This window comes from Mustela nigripes, chromosome 5 (genome assembly GCF_022355385.1).
Source record: "Mustela nigripes isolate SB6536 chromosome 5, MUSNIG.SB6536, whole genome shotgun sequence".
Classification (NCBI taxonomy): domain Eukaryota; kingdom Metazoa; phylum Chordata; class Mammalia; order Carnivora; family Mustelidae; genus Mustela; species Mustela nigripes.
In genome coordinates this window covers 136,030,678-136,038,269 of record NC_081561.1, presented here as the reverse complement: position 1 = coordinate 136,038,269, position 7,592 = coordinate 136,030,678, and positions in this window count along the sequence as shown.

The window sequence follows — 7,592 nt, the reverse complement described above, 5'->3', positions numbered from 1 at the left end:
AGGAAAAAGAAGAGAAAAAAAGCTTTTTAACTGTTATATTTCTGTATATTCAAGTTCTTCCAAAGCAAGCAATTAATTCACTCTGATTTATAGTTTAAAGTTGTATAAGACTTTGGAAAATTTAGAATAAAACAGAAGCAAGTAAAAATACTTTTGTTAATCCACGTGTTCCACTGGTGGTTGCTAAATCTGAATGACCAAAACTTTATTTACTTTTTTTAGCTCCAAAACATTTTCAACATCTTTGTTATTAAAGCTTCCAAACAGGGGCACTTGGGGTGGCTCAGTTGGTTAAACATTCAACATTTGGTTTCAGTTCAGGTCATGATCTCTTGGTTGTGGGATCGAGTCCGGCACCAGGCTCTGTACTGATCACAGAATCTCTCAGATTCTCCTTCCCTCTTCCTTATGCTCGCTCTCTCTCTCTCTCTCTCTCTCTCTGTCTCTCAAATAAATAAATTAATTAAATATTTTTAAAAAGAAAAAAACAAAAGCAAAAAAAAAAAAAAAAACCCAAAACTTGCAAACATACAGAGGTTGAGAAAATAGCATCATGAACATTCATATGCTTATCACCTAGATTTTAAAGTTGTTAATATTGTGCTGTATTTGCTTCTTTAAATTTTTTTCTGCTAAAGTATTTTAGAGTAAATAGCAATTAACAATATCTCACCTCTATAGATTTTAACATGTGTCTCTGAAAAGTAAGGACCTATTTCTACATAATCACATAGCATTTTCACATCTAACAGAAGTAATAATCTTCCAAAATCACCTAATACTTTGTCTAGATTCAAATTCCCCAGTTATCCTCTTCCCAAAAACACTTTTTATAACTGCCAAAACTTCTTACCCTCAGAAGGTGTGATGGAAACATACTCAAAGCTCCTCTTTCATCTGTGTTTAGCCACTTCCTTTACCTCTAAACACCAACAAGCAAATGGCAAATAAAAATGAAGTGATGGGATTGATCCCACTGGGATTCCTTTCAGTGTCAAAGATTAACTCTACTTTATTTAGGTCATTAATAAAAATTACTTTCTGGGAAAATTTCAACTTTTGATCTTACTATAAATTAAGATACCACTTAACATAAAGTATTCAAAAATTCTATTAATTAAAATCAATAGACATTGATTTTTTTCTTTTTTTTTTTTAAAGATTTTATTTATTTATTTGACAGACAGAGATCACAGGTAGGCAGAGAGGCAGACAGAGAGAGAGGAGGAAGCAGGCTCCCTGCCAAGCAGAGAGTCAGATGCTGGGCTCGATCCCAGGACCCTGGGATCACGACCCGAGCCGAAGGCAGAGGCTTCAACCCACTGAGCCACCCAGGTGCCCCCTTTTTCTTTTTTTTTAAAGATTTTATTTATTTATTTGATAGACAGAGATCACAAGTAGGCAGAGAGGCAGGCAGAGAGAGAGAAAGGAGGAAGCAGGCTCCCCGCTGAGCAGAGAGCCCAATGTGGGGCTCGATCCCAGGATTCTGGGACCATGACCTAAGCCGAAGGCAGAGGCTTTAACCCACTGAGCCACCCAGGTGCCCCTAGACATCGATTTTTAATATAGGCTCACTCTATCACAAAGCTTACTTATTTATAATATTTATAATTTTGGGGGAAAAAAATTTTCTTCCAGTTCTTTTCAGCCATACTAGACATTGTCACTCTTTTAACATTTGATTATGCTCTTGGTCTCCCTTAAAAAACAAATAAACAACAACAACAACAAAAACAAAAACAAATACCACACTGGATCCTATCCTAATAATTTACACTATTCCTTGTATATTCCACTATTGAAGGTAGTGTAATCCTGTTATGTGCTTTAGAAATAATTGATGTAAATTTCTTTTTCAAACTTTTCTTTTGGGAGTATTACCTCATCATAAACATTGCCTAATTTTATGAAGCAACTGTAGATCAGGGATCTGGCATATGTTGTTATATTTTTAAAAACAAATTTCCAGTAAATGTAGTTTTCAGTTTACACTTATGAAGTCAAAATGTCAAGATGACTCAAAACAATACATTAAATTACAAGTGAACTTTACAGATTTGATTTGGTAAAGATAGCACAAGATTTAATGAGACCGTGTGTCTCTGATATGCCTGAGTGAGCAATCAGAGATCATTCAGGAAGATAACGTCAAAGGCCAGACCCACACCACTTATGTAAATACCTTAGGGTGAAATTAATCTAATAGGATGAAACATTTTCCTCCAAAGAAAAAAATGTCAAAGCATGTGGGAAATGTTACTGAAGTGTCTCCTCTAATGAAAATTTTAGTGAGGAACAAACTGTGGAAATGAATGCACTTCAGGGTAAGGCAGAGGCAAGTCAATCAGTACCTACAGGTCCCATTGTTTATTTCTACTGCGTTTCTTCCTGGCCAGGTGAATAGAAGTGTCTAAACACAAAGACTGAAATTACCTCAAGCAATATATTTGACCTTAATATTTACCACACATGAACATCTCCTCATTCTAAGACCTTTCTAGACGGGATTGAATCAATAAATACTAAACTATCCAGAAGGCATCGATTTAATAAAGGTGGAGATTTATTCTGGAGAATTCTGGAGGACAGAAAGCCTTGGAATGTGTGGTGCAGATTTTGAAATTGAGATATGATGTGGCAGTCTTTTGGCCATCAGTAGGCATCCCACATTTTGTTCCCCTTTTCAAGAGATTCATGGTTGAAGGAAGGTATGCCATTAAAATCTATCAACTCCTTACAAAGGCTGGTTTTCATTCCCACCTGCTATTTCATTTCATAAGAAAAGCAGATCCTGGAGAAACCACTACAGTACTCTGGTGAAGGACTGGTGGCATCTGTTTCTCATTGTTAGGACCTAAGCACTTGATGCCAGTAGACTTTTATAAGAAGATGGTCTAAATACCAAGACGTTGATGAGCAGATGCCCTTCTGGAGTGCTAAGGGCCTCTGAAAATGTCCTCCTTTATAAAAACAGTAATAAATCAGACAAAAAGGATAAATACATAAAAATTTTTCAGTCCTCTGGAAATTAAGCAAAGACTTGCGACAACTCAAGGAACACTTATTCAAGATAAGCTGAATCTTGGTAAGAACCTGGGGTTCTTACCCCAGGTGGGCTGTGTGGCATTTTAACTTGCTTCTTCCCAGCTTGTTCTTTCCAGCTCCATGGCAGTCTTGGGAATCAGCAGGCTTGCAACCACAGTTTCTGTGAAAACCCAAAGCCTAACACTGAAGAAGTCAAAACAAGTTTTGTCAAAGAAAAAATAGAGTGGGACAGCAGAGTGGTAAATCCACATACTGGGCAACAGGCAGCCCGTGAGTTTGGTTTGTGAAAGAAGAAGAACAAATGGGGGAGTCCCATAATCAAATTTGGGGGGAGGACACATTCCAGAGCAGAAGGAGGGATCCCAAGCAGAGTATACTCTTGGTAGGGAGTTAAAGAGAGTTCAGAGTTCAGAGTTCGGGGTGGGGGCTGATGTAACTACCCATTGTTATAGTTATAACACAGCAGGAACCAACCAGTTTCAAACATTTCTGACTCTGAGGTGAATTAAAATCAGTAAACATTACATGTTGATAAAACCAATTTCATAAAAATTAAGAACTTGTGTTCTTCAAAATACACGCTAAGAAGTGAAAAGGCAAGCCAAATTTGGGAGAGAGCATTTTCCAATATATGCATCTGACGAATGACTTTTGTCTAGATTACATAAAGAACTCCTAAATACTTATAATAGGAAGACAACCCAACTTTTTTTAAAGTGGCAAAATATTTGAGAAGATACATCACAAAAAAAAGTAATGTGACTGGCTAATAAGCACAATGAAAATTGCTCAGAGTCTTTAACCTCAGAAAAATGTAAATTAAAACGATAATGAGATGCACTGTGTACCTACTAGAATGAACAAAATGTTAAAAATCATAGAAAATAACAAATATTGGTGAAGATATAGAATAAGAGAAAGTCTCATCCATTGATAATGGAATTTTTTTTTTTTTACATTATAAAAAGAAAAAGAGATGCATAACATGTAGAACAAAGCAAACATAAGAGAGAAAGGGAAACAGATTTGGCATGATGCAGTTCATTTCATTTGCTTGTAAAGCCTGGCTTTTTCCTGTTAGAGTTTCCTTGAGACAGTCCTGTAATCAACTCCTACAATCATATTGGAGAGCTGGCTCAAATGGATTACTGTTGAGAACTAATATAGGGAACACTCTATCCAAATCAGCTATGTGCCCAGTTACCCTGTGGTAGGATCTCATGTGTCCCTTACTCCTCTACGTGGGGCCCCTTGGCCTTTGCTGAGCACCCGAGACAGAGAAGGAAGGGGCCAGTTTGAATATTCAGTATGCCAAGTGAATAAAGCAGCAGGAGTCTGCAGTCTTGAGTTTTGACTCTTCCGTTTCTCCCTTAATTTGTGAAATTTCCATCAACAGGGACCACTTCTATCATATTGGAAGAGTCGCCTGGATTCTGAAGTAGACATACCTTGGATTTCAACTTAGTTCACTGCCTAATGCTTAGCCAGATACTTAGTGACAAGACACTCCTATTACAGGAAGATCCCTTAATTTCTGGAACTTTTGATATGTGCGCATGTGTGTATGTGTATGCTTGCATTTTTGCTGTGTTTGTTCCCCTCCTCCCAACAAAAAAAGCGATTCTACAAAATCAAGCACTACGGATAATACTGCTTATAAATTAGATAAGATTGGAGACAAATCACTCAAAAGCCTCAAAGACCTGTGGAACTTTGCACCTAGAGCACTAGCGAAAGCAATAATAATCCTTATAAAATTATTATGGCAGTTTAATCTCTAAACAGTATTTGCACCCAGGATTAAAGTCAGCCCATTATAGCCCTAAGCCTAAAGTTCATGCTTCTTCATTCAAGAGATAGTCTTGGAGGGCATTTAATTCTCTATTAAGAGACTATTTCCGTATAAACTTAAAATCTGATCCAGGTAATAGCTGTCTCCCTTAACCACTGTTTTAGTATGGAGAACTATCTTTGCTTCTCCACCTAGAATCACAGAGCTGCCAGATCCTTAACGTGGAAAACCCAGTGCTTTGTGATGCCGGTAAGTCAGCCACTACCTGCACTATGTCTAGTGTACTTGTGTCGATTTTCAGTGTCTTTCTTGTGGTTTTCAGGTGTTGCTAGAGCTCGTTTCCAAAAATTGAGAGTTTATTACTATTACGTCAAAACATGAGCATGTTGGGGAAATCCCAAATGATCTTGTAGAACTTTCTACCAATATCATTCCACCTACCGATCATGTATGAGGTAATCATGTCAAAGTAGTAGAACAAATTTTATATATATTTCTCTGAGGTTACAAAGAGTTTGTCTTTAGACTTCGAGAGTCCCTGATGGAAAGCCTGCTTAGAAAAAAAACAAAACTACAACCAAAACCAAAGCAAGTACCCTGCTGGGTAGAGTCATTACCTTGAGCTCTTTCCAATCACTCGATTGGCAGCTGTTTGGAGCAAGGTGTGGTTAATCTTGGCAGCTGTTTGGAGCAAGGTGTGGTTAATTTTTTAAAACCCCACATTCACATCTCCAGTCATTGTCTGTGTAGACTCGGAGTCACATTTCCTGTTAGAATTCTCTCCATTTAGCTGATTCTCTATAATATCACATTGTGTCCCCAAGCTGGGAAGTGTGTCTAGTTCTTGGTATTCCTTGTCAATCTCAACTGACGTTTATTGTATCTTGTTGCTATTCTTTGCAGATTCTTTTTTTTTTCTTAAGATTTTATTTATTTATTTGACAGATAGAGATCACAAATAGACAGAGAGGGAGGCACAGAAAGAGGAGGAAGCAGGCTCCCTGCGGAGCAGAGAGCCCGATATGGGGCTCGATCCCATGATCCCTGGGATCATGACGTGAGCTGAAGGCAAAGGTTTTCACCCACTGAGCCACCCAGGCGCCCCATTCTTTGCAGATTCTTAATAGGAGTTTTTAGTTTCCCTTACTAGGGATAGAGTTTTGTTTTGTTTCATTTTTAAGATTTTATTTATTCATTTTGTCAGAGGGAGAAAGAGAGAACAAGCAGGGGGAGCCGCAGGTAGAGCAGCAGAAGGAGAAGCAGGATCCCCACTGAGCAGGAAGCCCACAACAGGAATTTATCAGAGGAGCCAGGGATTTTGACCTGAGCTGAAGGCAAATATTTAACCCAATGAGCCACCCGGGTGCCTCTGGAGTTTTGTTTTCTATTCAGAATTTTTTATTTTCATTTTCATCCGTGAATGAATTTTAATTTTATCTCTCGTAAAGAGTTTTCCCATTGATCATATGGTGCTTTAAGTAAAGAGCATTAACTCATTGTTATGCATTTTGTCAATATTGTCTCTCAATTCGCTCTCTATTTTTGAACAAACATGTACCCTGGACACCTTTACTCTGGGATTCCCATCACCATTTGGTTTTTTGGCTTCTGCTGCTTACTAGCTGCCAGCCCTAGTTCCTCCTATTCTAATTGTAGCCAATAACACAATTTAAGTTTCACCCTTTCCACTGCCTGCCTTTAGCTAAGCCAGGGCATACGTATAAGCTTGACTTTTTATTAGTAAAAACCCTCTTTAATCATAGAGTCTTCGGCATTCTGAAGTTCCCACAGTTCGTAAACAGATCTATCTCTGCAGCTAGTTTTTAGTAGTCTCAAACTGAAGGCTGCGGGCAGCAGGGACTTTTGGCTTCCGTGATTCAGAGTCCTCCCTGGACTCCTCTCTCCTCCTGGTCAATCACTTTGGAATGAGGATCTATGTTTTTCCACAACATAGCTTGCAAGGGCCACCATGTATGTTAGTGAACTTAACTGGCTCCTTTCTATTTTACCTAGACCATAAGACAGTCAGAGATCCGTTTTTCCTGTCTGACTTTACCCCTTGGAATCACTCTAAAGTTACAAGACTCAAAGCCCTTTAGTAACTATAATGTCTGAACCACAAGAGTCAGAAATGGTAGCCCACGTATCACCTGAAAGCTTGAACTGTTTACTTTCCAAATCAGATTAGGCAAATGTCTTACGTCACCCTACATCATCTCAGCACAGGGATACATCTAGGGTATATGAGGCTCTGGTTAATATTTTTCGTGGGGTCCTACCCTATTTAAAAAATTGATTTGAAATGTTGGCAGGAGCTCCCCTCTACTTGCTAGATAGAATCCCACCCCATTCATGAATTGCTTAATAAATCCAATTAGAAAAATATAAAAAGTGAAATGTTTTACAAAATTCATGGCCACATGTGAGGTATAGTGATCTTCCTATAAATATTTTAAATGTGTGTAGAAATAGCACTTAAATATTAGTTTATTATCCCATCGGTGCACATAGAAATTTTTCATTCTGAGTGAGTTACCCCAAATTAGCATATTAGTACCATTCAGGTTATCCAATTTGAGATTCTACAAAAGAAACATGCCCCATTCAGCAGAAGTGATCTGGTTGCCAGGCTGCCTCCTGGAACTGGTACCCCACCGTAGGGACCCCTGAAGCCCCATAAATAAAAGCTGAGGAGCAGGGAGCATGTTTCTTTTATGTACTTATGTATTTTTATATAAATCGGTGAGGGGCTCCT